Source organism: Sphaerodactylus townsendi, linkage group LG05 (genome assembly GCF_021028975.2).
Source record: "Sphaerodactylus townsendi isolate TG3544 linkage group LG05, MPM_Stown_v2.3, whole genome shotgun sequence".
NCBI classification, from domain to species: domain Eukaryota; kingdom Metazoa; phylum Chordata; class Lepidosauria; order Squamata; family Sphaerodactylidae; genus Sphaerodactylus; species Sphaerodactylus townsendi.
In genome coordinates this window covers 14586011-14603054 of record NC_059429.1, presented here as the reverse complement: position 1 = coordinate 14603054, position 17044 = coordinate 14586011, and the positions used below count along the sequence as shown (strand labels likewise).

At 48.8% G+C, this 17044-nt stretch overlaps 1 protein-coding gene and 1 long non-coding RNA gene across 2 annotated transcripts in view; one reads left to right on the top strand and one right to left on the bottom strand.

Moving 5' to 3' along the window:
• The window catches only part of SBNO2 (strawberry notch homolog 2), a 126890-nt gene extending 119274 nt beyond the window's left edge, over positions 1-7616 (bottom strand). Inside the window, 1 exon segment of the mRNA XM_048497659.1 lies at positions 7475-7616. The gene's annotated coding sequence lies outside the window, so the exon portion shown is untranslated.
• A 435-nt stretch (positions 7617-8051) lies between these two features.
• LOC125433988 lies at positions 8052-16748 on the top strand. The gene is made up of 3 exons (XR_007244689.1): positions 8052-8181; positions 9413-9559; positions 16405-16748. It is a non-coding gene; the product is annotated as an uncharacterized LOC125433988 (long non-coding RNA).
• Positions 16749-17044: the final 296 nt, after the last annotated feature.

Sequence of the window (17044 nt, the reverse complement as noted above, 5' to 3'; positions counted from 1 at the left end):
TCCAGAGTGACAATGGGATCATGAATTCTCGGCTTCTTAGCAGCAGAGTTAAGAAAGAGTGCAAAACTGAGAAACAACAAAACAAAACCATGTGATTTTTCAAAACTGAGGCCCGATGAAGAGTTCTGTGGAACTCAAAAGCCTTGCACAACACTTTGCATCATCCAGGTTGGCCAATACAAGCTATTGCATGATTTCATTTCTTTTCTAGCTAACAGAGGGAAAACCTTCTTGCCACCGATCTGGCCATGCACCAGCCATGACAAAGCTGATCACATTTTTCTGCAGATCTGACAAAAGAAAGTCCAGTGTTCACAAGTCCTCCTAATCCAGTGGTTCTCAACCAGAGTCATGACTTGTTTTGGGGTCAATGATATTGCCTCTTTCACAGGGGTCATTTCTCTGAAGACTCTCAAAGCATCAGTGCGGTTCTCTCCATCTGTAAAGGGACCAATGTTAGGATTTCAGTCACTCAATGAACATGAGGGAACCTACCAGTACCATGGTATTAGGAAGGCTTGAACCACTGCCCAAGACTCCTCTCCCTTGCACTCAGCGCTCTATCTGTAAAAATGGATAAATGTTAGGGTTGGGGGTCACTACAACATGAGGAACTGTATTAAAGGGTCACGGCATTAGGAAGCTGGGGTTTGAGAACCACTACCGTCAAGACTCCTCTGCAATCCAGGTGTTCTCCTCTATCTGTAAAATGGATAAATGTTAGGGTTGGGGGTCACCACAACATGAGGAACTGTATTAAAGGGTCACGGCATTAGGAAGGTTGAGAACCACTGCCTAAGACTCTCTGCATCAGTGTTCTCTATCTGTAAAATGGATAAATGTTAGGGTTGGGGGTCACCACAACATGAGGAACTGTATTAAAGGGTCATGGAATTAGGAAGGTTGAGAACCACTGCGTAATCTGTCCACAGAAAACCTTTTAATTAGAATGAGGACAGCCAGTAACGACCACTCCCTCACAACAGCCCAGCCGACTTTGTGAAATGCTAAGTGGGCACCATGCTGGGGAACCCTGATCTAATGACTACCTGGCTTTGCTGAAAGTCTAGATGCGCCACAGCCTCCTCACTCCAGAGTTGCTGCGATCCACCGCTCCTCTCGCTGCACACGTTCTGTGTGCCACAACGGTATTCTGCTATTGTCGAAGTCTTTCACGGCCAGATCCAACTGGTTCTGGTGGGTTTTTCCAGACTGGTGACCAGACCATGGCCACACAGCCCGGAAAACCCACCGGAACCGGTATTCTGCTAGTTAAAAATAAAATCGTGATCGATCGCACCAATGAGAGCACAAAAAGTTCAGTCATATAGTCTGATAAGAAACTTGGCTAGCGATCTGCCATGAAAAACTGGGACGGGAAGCCAGGGTTTCAGGCACTGCTACCAGTAATTCTTGATGTAAACCAAAAAATGTACGCTGCCTGTGAAACCTGGAGTTCTTCCCAGTGACTGCAGCCCAACCCCAATTCTGAAACCAAATCTGCAGCTCAGCGGGAGATTTTTAGATAGCCACCCCAAAGCCTTGACTGAAGTGGTGCTAGAAGAGGGAAAGAGGGCGCTGGTTAAGAGTGCTGGACTATTATCTGGGAGATCCAGGTTCGAATCCCCACTTGTGCCACAGAAATTGGCTGGGGGATCTTGGGTCAACCTGCTCTCTCACCCGAACCTACCTCGCAGGGTTGTAATGAGGATAAAACAGAGGAGAGGGGAACAATGTCAGCTGCTTTGGGTCTCGGTTGGGAAGAAAGGCAGAGTACAAATGTCTTAAATAAAAATAAATGTATTAAAATTCCCAGACCGGCTCAGACAGGGGAGGGATTCCGGGCGTCACCAGCCCAGACGCAAGAAATGGGGTTCCATGTTTCTCAATGCCAGCCCAAGAGGCATGGGGGAAGGGGTTGAATAATTTCAGCAGGAGAGGGTTTGAACAATGTCTTGAGGAGAATGGGTTGGAGTGAGAGGAGGGCACAAAAATCTGTAGGATGCTGGAAGGTGGAACAGAGGAGGAGGAAGCAGTTTGGAACTCCCTTGAGCAAGGGGTTTTCCCGGGTCAGCTTAAAGGGGCAGTGGTCCGCCCCCACCCACTCCTGAAAAGACCACAGTTAGATCCATTGGATCCGGCCAATTACCGCCCAGTGTCAAATTTGTTGTTCCTGGAAAAGGTAATTGAGCAAGCAGTGGCGGATCAGCTCCAGAGGTTCCTGGATGAAACACACGCATTGGATCCCTTCCACTCCGGTTTCCACACTGGCCATGGGCCCGAGACGGTACTGGTCGCCGTAGTGGACAAACTCCAGCTCCACTTGGATAGAGGCAGCTCGGCGTTGCTGGTGATACTAGACTTCACCGCAGCGTTCGACGTGGTAGATCACAACCTTTTGGTCCACCGCATTGCTGATATCGGTCAGCCTTGAGTTGGCTGGCCTCGTTTCTCCGAGACCAGGGACAGCAGGTGACATTGGGGAAGAGAATTCCCGGCGATGCCCCATGGTTTGTGGGGTACTGCAGGGGGCAATCTTCTCCCCAATGCTTTTTAATATCTACATGCACCCCCTGGCAAGTTTGGCCTGGAGTTTTGGGCTGCAATGCCACCAATATGTGGATGACACCCAGCTCGTGTTCACTATGGAGGGCAGCCTGTCATCGGCCCCTGGAGCTCCAGCGTTGTTTAGAAGCTGTAGCTGGTTGGTTGAGAGTGAGCCAGCTGAAGTTAAATCCTTCAAAGATGGAGGTGCTGTTGCTGGGCCGGGGGGAGCAACCGGTGAACTGTTGCCTGCCTACGTTGGACGGTGTGGCATTGCACTTGGCCTCATCTGTAAAAAACCTGGGTGTCATCCTGGACTCGGAGTTATCGCTTGGGAACCAGATAGCCCAAACAGTAGCGTTCCATCACCTGTGTCAGGTGTGGTAACTGTACCCTCGGGGTATCTCTCTCGTAGATGTGGGACTCTAGCCACAGTCATCCAAAGCAACGTAGTCACCGGAATTGGGACGGCGTAATGCGCTCTGCACTGGTTCGCCCGCATCATGGACGCTGCTTTGCATCCAGAAACTAAAATTCGTACAACATGCGGCAGCCAGACTCCTTATGGAGGCGTCGAGCCGGGACCGGATTACTCCGGTCCTGTACCGTTTCCACTGGCTTCCTATCGAGTTCTGGGTCATGTTCAATGGCCTTTAAGGCCATAAACGGCCTGGGCCTACATACTTGAAGGATCTCCCCATATTGCCCTGCTAGGGTCCTCCGGTCTTCAGAGGAGTTCCTATTGGAGGTCCCTGGCCCAAAACACGTCCAGCTGGCCTCCGCTAGGGCCAGAGCTTTTACAGCCCTGGCTCCCCTCTGGTGGAACAGGCTCCCTAAGGAGGCCAGAGCCCTGCGGGACCTATCAAGCCTCCACAGTGCCTGCAAAACGGACCTGTTCCGCCAGGCTTTTGGCCAGCCAGGTTGATTTCACCACCCTGGCCTCCAGTGGACTCAAGGGGGAGGGGGGAGAGGGCTTATCGCCATCTGTATTCTGTTTAATATTGTATGTGATTTCCTTGGATCTGTGTATATTTTAATTAATAATGAAGGTTTTAAGTTTGTATATTATTCCTTGTTGTTCATCGCCCTGAGGCCTTCGGGGGAGGGCGACTCAAAAATCAATCAAACAAACAAACTCGCCTGCTTGGCTTGCAGACTTAGGCCCGGTACATCAGCAGATGGCTGGCTACTGCTCAGCAACAGAAGGCCCTACAAAGTTACCAGGTTTACCAACCCTGGTGGGCCACGGTGCCCCTCAAGGGAATATTATTATTATTATTATTATTATTATTATTATTATTATTATTATTATTATTGTTGTTGTTGTTGTTGTTGTTGTTGTTGTTGTTGTTATTGTTGTTATTGTTGTTGTTAATTCTATTTAATAGACCGCCCTACCTCCGAAGAGCTCTGTTGCAACTGCAGGGATGGGGCCATATTGTCCCTTGCCCCGTTGCAACTCCAAAACGCCGCAGCATCAAGCTGACTCAGGAAAAGGACAGATTCTAGATTCCACATGGGGACAGGATTGCCAGAGCTCACTGTTCCAGACAGTCCCCCTTCCTGCCACTGAGAAAATCCCTCTCCTCCAAAGAAATCTTTATGAACGCAGCCGCATTTATCTCTGACAGCTGACATCGTCACTGCTCGAGGTTTCGCAGAGCGGGAAAATCCAAATATCCTGCGGCACTGGATTTCGCAAGCCAGCTGTGTGGAGTGTAAAGAATTAGCTCCTTCTGGTACAGCTGGAGTCCACTGCCAATCAATTTCCTCCCCTTTCTAAACAGCAGGACAGAACTTCTCCAAAATACTTCAGGGGCTGCTGCCAGAGTCTATGTTCATGGGTTTTTTTTCCTTCTGCAAAGATAATAGCTGCTTGGTGAATTTTTGATGGGATTTATCAGCAGTTTTCCCCCGCCGTTCAAATTCCTAACCTATGCAACATGCTAAAATCCCTTGCAGAGAAGACATCCCCAGGCAAAAAAATCAGTGCCAAGTATCTAGGATTTCACGCACAGCCCCACAGCTAAGCAAGACTCACCGGTTTTACTTGTGCTCCCTGGCTGTAGGAACAGCAGAAGGGATTCCTTGACTTCTAAAATGAAGCACAATGGTTCCAGTCAATGCCCCTTTCCTGCTTCGTCACTAGCATGTGGAGTACCAAAGCAAAAGCACTCTGCACATGCGCAGAAGAACTGTAATTTTTAAGAACCGTTCCAGGGTCAAGGCATCAGGGTAGCTGCACACATCCCCAGAAACACAAAATCGCAGGAAAAAGGAAGGACTTCAACAAACAAGCTACCTAACGCAACCTGTCGAGACTATCAGGATGACAGGCCTATCGCTGGTGTTTTGCCACAACAGGTAAATGGAGCCTTCAGGAAGTATATCTCCAATGGGCACGTGCATGAAGCCAACCAGGAAGAGAACACAGCTGCTTTCCAGCCAGGTTTTGCCGGCTTTCCAGAGCACTGGTTGGAAACTGATTGCTACGGCGTAATCCAGCAAAGCAGTGCGGACGACCCCCCAGGCACAGATTATCTAGCAAGGTGGTGAATATGGGGCAGCCTCAGCAGGTCCTCTTCAATGAGAAATACCCTTTGAGGATGTGTGCCAGGGAGTGTTACGAGGAGTGCTCTCTGCCAATGACATGTTACTCACAGCTCAAATACCTGGCCCACCACACCCCAGAGCTGACATCAGCTAATCGGGTATATTTACGTCGGTGGCTCAACCAAGAGTCCCTGGAGTCCAAGGCGTTGCGTTCTTGGTTTACGGAAGTAACGGTAGGTAAATTTCTTTCTTTGGACCGCACTCCAGGAAGTGACTCAGAATAGCTGCACCTTTCGGGTATTCCCTAGAGTTCTGATGACTATGAGTCCAAAGAGCAAGCATGAAAGATGGCCTGCCAGGAGGAAGCAAAGAACAAATGGATCCCAGTCCAGGGGGAGAAAAGGGGAACACGCTGACTGCACAGTAGAAAGAAAATGGGGGGGAGGAGGTCAAACTACTCCCATCGTGCACAAAATACTGATTCAGAAGGCGTTGGCCCTTCGTCCGACCATGAGCTCTGACTCTGTACTAGACAAAAGGCTTCAGCCCCCTAATTCTCAAAGATTTATCTGAACAGATAAGCAAGAAAGTAACATGATACCCTAAGCACGCAGGCAGTCGGCACCTTCAAAATGCAAGGTCAGCCAATACAGCCACACCTAAGGTGAGGATCCGACAGCTTCCTCTTTCACCCAATGCACCGAAGAGAGCTCCTCCAAAACTGGCAAGTCCCCACTGCCAAGGTGTTGAGGACAACCGACTCATGCCTAAGCAAACACTGCAGAGCCCCCCGGGGAACTCACCCTCCCAACCCCACCCCCTGATCCCAGTTCCACAAAACGCCATGTCTTTCTCAGCTCCCTCCCAAAATGTTTCCTCGTCGAGATTACAGCGCGCCCAGCCTCAGCCTACTCTTAGTACTAAACTGCATTTTCTAGGACTGATAGGTCAGGCAGGAGATATACAAAGCACATGCTTTGCTCTATCAGGTTCCCCCTGCTGGACTCCTAGAACGGCAAGCTCGACCCAGAATGACCCAACTTCCTCTGGGACTTGGACCTCGTGGTGCTGCAAGGGAAGCTGATGACCCCCCAAATCTGTCCCAGATTCAAGAATCCAGGGAGATAAGACAGAAATCTGGCAGTTCCCTTGACTGATAAACTGCATCCTCAACAAGGAAAGGAATTCCTGGGGAGGAACCAATGGAGGGAAAAGCTCCCCCCATTTTAGTTTGGGGCCCCCAATATTTAAACTCTTTCTCCTCCAGAAGACAGTCAAAGTAAGAAGAGGTCAATAAAAGGAATATCATCAGGGCAAGAGCTGGAAGGGAAAGGGAGAAGGGTAACGTCACTGGATCATTACCCCACTCCAGATTCCAGAGTGTTCATTCCACTAGGAAGACTCACTGAGGAAAAAGGAGAATGAAAGGGAAACCACCCCACTGCTATTTTCAAGATAGGCGCAGAACACAAATAAGAAGGGAGAAGTGGAGCATGGAGATCTCCACACTCCAGTCCTACCCTCCAAGCACCACACCACACCCCACTGACTCTGCTTTGTAATGGGGTTGGGGGGGAAAGGTATCAATGATTACCCCGACTGTTCACCCCTTAAATCCAGAATCTGCCTGTACAGCATTTTTAATATTGTTCTCCCCTCCAAGGAGGGCAACAGCAGCTCTATTTTATGTTATCCTCACAACAGCCCCGCAAGGTAGGCTTGGCTGGGAAAGTGAGTGACCCGACATCACCCAGCAAGCTTCAGGGTCGGGCGGGGAGGGGGACGTCTGAACCCGGATCTCCCGCGCAGTAGAACCCCCATATCCTTCCACCCAATACTTTTTTACACCAACCCCGTGAGAAGCTGAACAGAGCGCGGATGTGGGGGGGGGGGGGCTGTTACTGCTCTCTATGACTCTTCCAAGAGGGGGATACGGAAGCAGAAGCCAGAGACCCCCCCCCCCAAAAAAACATCCTGTCCGTCCAAAAACAGGAAGTTATTAAGTTGGAAGGCAAGAAATTGAAGGGGGGGGGTCATACTACCCACTCTCCCCTACCAGCCTCTTCCCCACCCACCCCACCTTCAGAAACATGAACATAAAACCAGCTCCCATTTCACAGCACAGAGGACCACAAGGGAGGGGCAGAGCAGAGAAGTCCCACGACGGGCTGGAAAGTTTCTCGGAGGGGCTTCTCTTCCCTGCCCCTCGCTTATGGCTCCCTCTTATTTGCCTCCCCCCCAAGTCCTCCCCCTTTAGCACCCATCGGGGCTGAGACCCCCCCCCCCGCTCAAGCGGGGGAGCATTCCCCTCCCCTCTTCCTTTCCCACGGGGGGGCCTGGTGGGGGGGTGCGGCGGGAACGCGGGCTGGACCCTCACCTGGCCTTCACTCGCCTCCCCCGGCGGTGAGGAGGAAGCCCCGCGGGGAAAAGTTCCAGCCCCGCCGGCTCGTCCGCCTCAAGGCTCCCGGCGCTGCGGGCTGCTCCGGCTCTCGTCCACTTCCGGGTTCTGCGCCGCCATCTTGGACTTCCGGCCGGGCCCGGCCTAGAGGGGTGGGGCCGCTCGCCCGGCAATTCCGGCTTCGCGTCGGAAAGCCGCCGGGCATCCATAGAAATAAGGTTTAGAGGAGTTAGCGCAACCCGAACTTCCGGTATCGGATTGAAAGGCTTTTGAGGGGCAACTGGTTCACCTGAAGGCCCGTGATGAGGATTTGCATCCCGCAGCCGACCGTGGTAAATCATTATTAAAAAGGCGCTGCATCGATTTAAGGGACGGGCCCCGCCCCTTTATTGCCCTGCGTTCTGACCCGCATATGGCGGCATGCACATCTAAACCAGAGGTATTGGTGACATGCGTGATTCATGTCTGTTCTGTTTTTTCTGCCTCACTCTCTGACGTCATCAAGGAAGGGCGGAAGTGAGGTTGCGAAGTCTTGCCCTTTCCCAGATCTTCCAAACAGGGGTTCTGCACACAGGAGTTTGGAAGATCTGTGACAGGGCAAGACTAAATAATAGGTGTCGTTATCAAAATGATGCATGTCGATAGAGACTGCCACCATTGAAGAAATGTTAGTGGACTAATTACAAGTTAGTTTGCATATATTTGCCTCTGATATACCCTGTACTCTCATATAATAATTTGTACTGTGACGTATGCGTGATTTTTGAAGGCCGATAGTATTTCCCTGTTTGTGCTGGAGGCTTGGGGTGTGAGGAGAGGCAGAAACCTGAGCAATGAAAATAATCCCCGTCTGTATTAGTCTATGGTTAAAACAAATAAACAGGGGTCTTGTGGCACCCTGAAGACTCACGTTTGTATCGTAGCCTAAATTGCTATACCAAGAAGAAGCCAGATGAAGGATGCAAGTGTATCCTGGTCTATGAGATACCCAAAGCATTTCAAAAAGCCACCCCAAGCAAGATCAAAGGAGATACCAAGCTCAAACAGAAAATTTCTGATCTCCAGCTCGGTGTCCTAGCAACTCACCTCTCTGATGAGGTGTTGAAAACATACTTGCTGCCTGCCTGAATAATCTCAAGACCATATTAGAAGACACATCCTGTCCCACGTAGAAATAGTACAGCCACGCCTCTTCCAATCTGGTACCAACCAGAGGTGGGATTCAAATAATTTAACAACTGGTTCCGGTGGTGGGATTCAAATAATTTAACAACAGGTTGTTTTATAAGCACCATTTTAACAACCGGTTCTGCCGAAGTGGTGCAAACCTGCTGAATCCCACCGCTGGTACCCACACGTTGCAGTTTTTGTAAGAGCTTTTGCTTTTTAAAAAAAACTTTTGAATGTGCTGCTTAATTATCCTGAGCATTTTATCTAAACATGTATTTACTCTTGTCAGTTTAATGCAGTGGTGGGATCCAAAAATTTTAGTAACAGGTTCCCATGGTCGTGGGATTCAAACAGTGGCATAGTGCCAATGGGGCTGGGCAGGGCATGACGGGGCGGGGGCGGGCATTGCTGGGCGGGGCTGTGGCAAGGACGCATCCGCTGCGCCGGTCCTTGGGCAGGAAACGAATGCACGCAGGCGCAGGCTGCCACGCACCTCCTGCTAGACTGCTTCAAGTTCTGCGCGCTACTGCTGAGAAAAGGGGCATAACTAAGGCAAAAATCACATGGCAAAATCACCAATTAGTAACCCCCTCTCGGCACACACAAGTAATTAGTAACCTACTCTCGAGAACCTGTGAGAACCTGCTGGATACCACCTCTGGTTTAATGGATTGATTCAGCACTGCAGTGTAAACCAGCACTGGTACAGAAGTTCCATATTTGGCTTGTGCGCTGTATCTTCCTCAGACACACATCTTGTCAGCATGGTTTTGGAAATGTCAGCATCTAACAGACTTTCCAGGGCAAAGGTGGATTTGACCCATGAATAAAACAGAAGCATTGTCTGACGGTGGCTGAAAGAAGAAATTGGAAACCCAGCAGCATCGATAACAGGTGAGGTTCAATTACACTGAATGCTAAATGGTGCATTGCAGGGAGCCCTCTGTGCTTGGACAGAGAAGATTTTTGTTACCGACACCATGGAGAGCCAGTGTGGTTAAGAGCTTTCAACTGGAGAAGCAGAATCAATTCCCCACTCCTCCACATGAAGCCTCCAGGGTGACCCTGGGCCAATCACAGTTCTCTCTGAACACTCTCAGCCATATGGAGGCAGGCAATGACAAACCACCCCCGAACGTCTCTTGCCTCGGAAATCCTATGTCAGTAGTGGCGAACCTTTGGCACTCCAGATGTTATGGACTACAATTCCCATCAGCCCCTGCCAGCATGATCATGCTGGCAGGGGCTGATGGGAATTGTAGTCCATAACATCTGGAGTGCCAAAGGTTCGCCACCACGGTCCTATGTGGTCACCATAAGTCACCTGTGACCGGACAGCCCGCACGCACACACACACAGCACCTTAGAAAATGCAAGGTTTTGCAAGTCACTAAGGAAGACAATTGTTGAAACATGCTTGGTCTTTTATTTATGCTTTGCAAATTAACAAGGACTCTGCATTTACTTAAACACGTGTACTATTTTCTACTGTTGTTGCTTTTGAAATACATGGTAGACACACACAGAAGAAGTAGAAGAGTTGGATTTATATCCCCCTTTCTCTCCTATAGGAGACTCAAAGAGGCTTACAAACTCCTTTCCCTTCCCCCCTCACAACAAACACCCTGTGAGGTAGGTGGGGCTGAGAGAGCTCCGAAGAACTGTGACTAGCCCAAGGTCACCCAGCTGGCGTGTGTTGGAGTGTACAGGCTAATCTGAATTCCCCAGATAAGCCTCCACAGCTCAGGTGGCAGAGCGGGGAATCAAACCCGTTCCTCCAGATTAGAGTACACCTGCTCTTAACCACTACACCACTGCTGCTCCCTAGCACTGCTGCTAGGATGAATGTTGGTTCCAGCCCTTATCTGCCCTGCACCCCCAATCTCCAGGAATGCCTGTGGCTCTCTTAACTGTTTTGCTGCCTCCAGCTCTGGACAAGTCACAACTTTTTTTTTGCTATGAAGTCACATCTGACTTACGGCAACCCCTGCTGGGGTTTTCCAGGCAAGAGGCATTCAGAGATAGTTTGCCATTGCCTGCCTCTTCGTAGCAACCCTGGACTTCCTTGGAGGTCTCCCACCCAAATACTAGTCTTGGTTGACTGTGGTTAGCTTCTGAGATCTGACAAAATCAGGCGAGGGTTGGCTATCCAAACCGGGTCCTTTTTACATTACGCTTCAATAATTTTTTCATTTATGTACGGTGTTCTTGTCTGCAGTTCTGTGTGGTTTGGTTTCAGTTTTTGTGGCAGCTGCTCCCTTTTGCTTGATTTGTGCGATTTCATTTTGCTATCAACCAAGATTCAGTGAGTTGCCTGGTTTTACAGCATTTCTGGTCCACCTTTCGCAAAAGACTGAACGTGAGATGATAATAATGGATGTATGGTATTTAGTCAGAGGCCTTCCCTCCCAGGAACTAATCCCTTTGACCCAAAAGGAAGTAGGCACTGCTGGGGAAGCATTAGTCTGACAAATCAGTGTCAGTTTCTCTCCTTCATTCTTCCAACATCGGTGGTTAAATAAGAGTTCCAGAGGTGGGATCCAGCAGGTTCTCACAGGTTCCCGAGAGTAGGTTACTAATTATTTGTGTGTGCCGAGAGGGGGTTACTAATGGGTGATTTTGCCACGTGATTTTTGCCTTAGTGACGCCCCTCCTCTCAGCAGTAGCGCGCAGAACTTGAAGCAGTCTAGCAGGAGGTGCACCGGTGTGCGTGGCAGCCTGTGCCTGCGTACATTTGTTTCCCGCCCAAGGACCGGCGCAGCGGCTGCATCCTTGCCACAGCCCCGCCCAGGAATGCCCCGTCCCCAGAATACCCGGCCATACCCCCGTCGCGCCCCGCCCAGCCCCATTGGCGCTACGCCACAGTTTGTATCCCACCACCATGGGAACCTGTTACTAAAATTTTTGGATCCCACCACTGAAGAGTTCTATATGGTGGATTCCACACAGGGCAAATATAATGGGTGTACAGCGCAATACAAACTTTTTTTGGGGGGGGGCTTCGCACAGGTCCCCTCCCCAAAATGAGTTTGCCCCATTTTATTTCCCTCAACCCGGATTTTCAGAAATCACTTTCAGCAATTCTCCGGTGCGAATGGCCAGGGAGGAGGTGCTTTACAGTGGAACCTCGGTTTTCGTTGGTAATCCGTCCGAAAAGAATCGATGAAAACCGAAACCGATGAAAACCGAGGCAAACTTTTCCATAGGAATCAAAGTCAATCCAATTAATCCGTTCTAGGCACTAAAAAAAAAACATGCAATGAATTGAAGACCGCAATATTTAGGAATGAACTTTTGTATGCCAGCAATGAATTGAAGACCGCAATATTTAGGAATGAACTTTTGTGATCAACTGCAAGAATCTGGAATTTGAATGAATGTGGAAACACCTTTGAAGGGACTGTTTAGATTATTGAATAGAAAAAGAGAAAAATAATTCATGTGATGATACAACAGTGAATGATGAAATTCTGTTGATATGAGATAGATATATGATTACAATTGTATGTGATGAGCATTGTTCCTTAATATATAAGAAATACCAAACCTAAATTGGCTGCCTAGTGGGTGACGTGTAAGTACTCCAAAAAACATACCAAAAACACATTTTTTGGTGAATAAACATAGTGTTTAATGCTGAAAACAGTAACAAACAATAACACCAGGACCAGCTTCAGAGCCAGTGGACCAATGTTGCACCGGAAAGCTGTCCAAAGAGGTCTGTTTCTGACACCTCTTTAAGATTTGTCTGAAATGGGGCAAGACATTGTCATTAAACAAGTTGCAGACACGGCCTGTAACAGCTTTGTCTGGGTGATTTTTCTCCACAAACCTTACTGCAAATCGATAAAAACCGAGACAAATTTTTCATTGAAAAAATAGATGAAAACCGAAACAGATGAAAACCGAAGGCAATGAAAACCGACGTTCCACTGCATTTCCCTCCCTGACACTGCACTGTTCGCAATCAAGGAGAATCTGCCTGCCAAAGCAGTACATTCATTATTGCCCTGTCATTGCAGGGAGGTCCTTTTTTCTTTGTATTTATTTTTGTGTATTCCACAGGCGCAGCTGTGCAGGTGCAGCCAATCGTATTGTGGGACAATCAGCTTGGTTGCGGGCAGAGGTGGGATCCAGCAGGTTCTCACCAGTTCCCGAGAGTGGGTTACTAATTATTTGTGTGTGCCGAGAGGGGGTTACTAATTGGGTCCGCTTTTCCATCTCCACGCCCTCGCCTCCCCGAGAGGCATCCTGCCTTTGAACGTGAAGGTTCCATATAGCAATTGCGACTAATAATGTAACTCCCTGAACTGGGTTAATCCCTTTCAGGTACTGCAATTCATTGATTCTCAGCCTTTCGTACCTTTTATCTCACCAGTCTCTATCAAAGAACCGGTGTGTTTCACCATTGCTGTGTTCAGATTTGTGAGTTGGGGCATTTTCTATAATGTGATGATGATTTAGAAATGACCTGGGGGAAAAAAATTTGGGGGGGTCGTGGTGGGGTGGCTGCCCATGGGAGGGGGGCATCCAACTCAGGTTTTGCCCAGGGCTCAGGTTTGCCTAGGTACGCCTCTGCCACCTTTGCTGAGGGGGGACTGGCAAGGGAACCTGTTATTTAAAATTTTGGATCCCGCACTGGTTGCGGGGGTTCATTGCTGTATGCCTGCACAACTATAAACGTGTTGCAGAATTTTTTTAAAAAAGAGAAGCATCTCTGCGCGAAGGTGTGAAAGCAACCCGGATTGTTTCCAATGGGCTCCAGTTTCTTTATAACAACTGCAATCCATTATACATTTGCTGTGTAGAATCCACCTAGGACTCCGCAAGCAGCACAGGAAATGCCTATGTGATTCTTCTCTCTGCGTTTTATTCTCACAACAACTTTGTGCAGTAGGCTAGGCTGAGAGAGGGGGTCCGGCCCAAGATCACTCAGTTAACTTCATGTGTCTAGGGAATTTGGCTCTCTCTGATCCTGTTCCAGCTAACTATCATGTAACACTAGCTTTAAACACCATTTGGTCTAAAAATATATCTATATGATGCTGCTAAGTCCACCTACCTCTGGAGAGATGCCTCCTTTGAATAGTGCTTGCCTAGCGCTTTTGATAGCAGGCTGGCAAACAGCAACCCCAGAAAGGCTGTTTGCTTTTAAAAGAATGGATTTCACACTTGTAGGTCTGCCTGGGAGCTTGCCGGCCCCTCCCTCTGTTCAGTGGGCATCTACAGCAGTGATGGCGAACCTTTTCGAGACCGAGTGCCCAAACTGCAACCCAAAACCCACTTATTTATCGCAAAGTGCCAATACAGCAATTTAACCTGAATACTGAGGTTTTAGTTAAGAAAAAATGGTTGGCTCGGGAGGGGCGGAGCAAGCATTACTCGCGAGTATCACTTTGGTGGTAGTTGATCGCTTTTCTATAAAGCAATCATGCAACTCTTTAAACGGGTGAATCACGACCCTAGGAGGGTTTACTCAGAAGCAAGCCCCATTGCCAGCAACCGAGCTTACTCCCAGGTAAAGGATCGCACTTTAGTTCTTCGCATGAAAATCAGTGGGGTTTAACAGCGCTTAACAGGGTTACCTATACTGCTTCCCCAAAACTAGGTCTTAAGTTTAATGCTAATAATCGAGCCCAGCAGCCCAGGCCAGCCTAGATGTGCGGGGGGGGGGGGGGACGGACGGACTGTGGGGTTTAACAGCACGTATCAGGGTTACCTACACCGCTTCCCCAAAACTGGGTCTTAGGTTTAATGGTAATAATCGAGCCCAGCGGCCCAGGCCAGCCTAGATGTGTGGGGGGGTATTTCCCCTCCATATGATGAACTCTTTTTGTGCGTGCCCACAGAGAGGGCTCTGAGTGCCACCTCTGGCACCCGTGCCATAGGTTCGCCATCTACAGTAAACATTGCAGGCCCTCTGTCCACAAGCCCCCTGGATCTATAAAAGACTGTCTGCCGTCTCTGCCCCCACCTTCCAATAAAAAGTCCCGGCCCTCTGGCCAAGTGGAGAACACACAAGACAACTTGTGCTCACTTCTGTGTATTTTCAAAATGTGGGAAGAAGCTCCAGAGGTATTTCTGGCAGGTCAGAGAATAAAGGCTGAGGGTTCCTTTAATTCTTCTGCAAATACAGCCACCAGGATTGCTTCATAAAGGAGGAAGGAGTGAGGCAAACTTTTAACTCTTTCCTCCCCTGCCATTTGCTCTCTGGAAAAAGCCATGCTTGGGTTGCTTTTATCCATGGGGTGAGGATTTACCAGCCTGCAGAGGTTCCCCAACAGAAATAAAATCAGCTCAGAGTGGGCTTTTTTTTAGGTTGAAAGGGTTAGGAGCAGCAGTGGCGTAGGAGGTTAAGAGCTCGTGTATCTAATCTGGAGGAACCAGGTTTGATTCCCCGCTCTGCCGCCTGAGCTGTGGAGGCTTATCTGGGGAATTCAGATTAGCCTGTACACTCCCACACACGCCAGCTGGGTGACCTTGGGATAGTCACAGCTTCTCGGAGCTCTCTCAGCCCCACCCACCCCACAGGGTGTTTGTTATGAGGGGGGAAGGGCAAGGAGATTGGAAGCCCCTTTGAGTCTCCTGCAGGAGAGAAAGGGGGGATATAAATCTAAACTCTTCTACTCTTCTTCTTCTTAATGTTCCAAGATATTTGGAAGCCAATGTAAAGTAGCGCACAGTTTCCAAAAACTGGGCATTTGACAGCCCTGAAGCTGAAGCCAGTGTACATTTTGTGTCTGGTTGCACTTTTTAAAGCCCTGTCTATACTGTGTCAGAAAAAGATGTTAGTATGATCAGTTGAGGTGCAGTGGTCAAGACAATAGTATGCTTCCGCATCAGAATATAGTCCCCTGAACAAATATGAGAATTGTCATTTATTTTTACACACTGCCTTTGTCAAAACCATTATTTTGTGCATCATTGAGCATGGTACTTTGATACAAGAGCATCTATGCCAAAATGTAGTTTTACTGTCAAACTGGGGGTGGGGGGAAGGGCTAGGTAGGCGCTAGGACCCAGGCAGAGCATTCCACAACAAAGAAGGTCCAGCATGCTTTGTTCCAGGGTGAAGAAATATACAGCTATCATCTTTCTGTGGAACATAGTATAACATCTTTTTCTGAGACAGATTATAGCAGTGGTGGCGAACCTATGGCACGGGTGCCAGAGGTGGCACTCAGAGCCCTGTCTGTGGACACGTGTGCACAGAGTTCGTCAAGTGATAATAGTGTCATTATTTCAGGGAGATTATTAGCATTAAACCTAAGACCTAGTTTTGGGGAAGCAATGTAGGTAACCCTGTTAAGCACTGTTAAACCCTACTGATTTTCATGGGAAGAACTAAAGCGTGATCCTTTACCTGGGAGTAAGCTCGGTTGCTGGTAATGGGACTTGCTTCTGAGTAAACCCTCCTAGGGTTGTGATTCACCCGTTCGATGTGTTGCACAGTTACTTCAAAGCAAAGCCACCGACTACCACCAAGCTTACTCCTGAGTAATGCACACCTCAGAGCCAACCTTTTTTTCTATACTAAAACCTCAGTATTCAGGTTAAATAGTCATATTGGCACTTTGCGATACATAAGTGGCTTTTGGGTTGCAGTTTGGGCACTCGGTCTCGAAAAGGTTCGCCATCACTGGACTATAGCTACTTGAATCTCTTCCACCTCCACTGGATTTTAGGACTACCTAAACCTCATGTCCTTTTCCTTTCCCCCCCCCCCCCTTCTTTTCCAGCTGAGTAGGCTAAATGGCTCACATCCTTGATTCCTGGAATCCTGCTGTCATCAGGATTGCTAATTCTGCCCTTGGATCATTTCCTTTGAATCCAACTAATTTCTGATGAATTTCTTTGGGTGCCCTTATGAACTGGCTGCTCTCACTCGCGGCTCTCCCCTCTCCCTCTCCATCTTTGGGAGGCTTGGCCCGACAAAGACATTTCACTCACCGCTTCCCTCTTGGGTCTGCTTTCTCAAACGTCGCACACACAAGCGCCAACTCCGAGCACCACATCCTTAAAGTGGTCCAAAGTTTATTCAGGGGGATATTTCAAACCTCCTCATCCAGCAAAAAGAAGACAATTAAAAAGAATATGCCAAAGGAAAATTATGACAGAATCCTTTAAGAAGCCACCAACCAAAGGAGCAACAGTGGCGTAGGAGGTTAAGAGCTCGTGTATCTAATCTGGAGGAACCGGGTTTGATTCCCAGCTCTGCCGCCTGAGCTGTGGAGGCTTATCTGGGGAATTCAGATTAGCCTGTGCACTCCCACACACGCCAGCTGGGTGACCTTGGGCTAATCACAGTTCTTCGGAGCTCTCTCAGCCCCACCTACCTCACAGGGTGTTTGTTGTGAGGGTGGAAGGGCAAGGAGATTG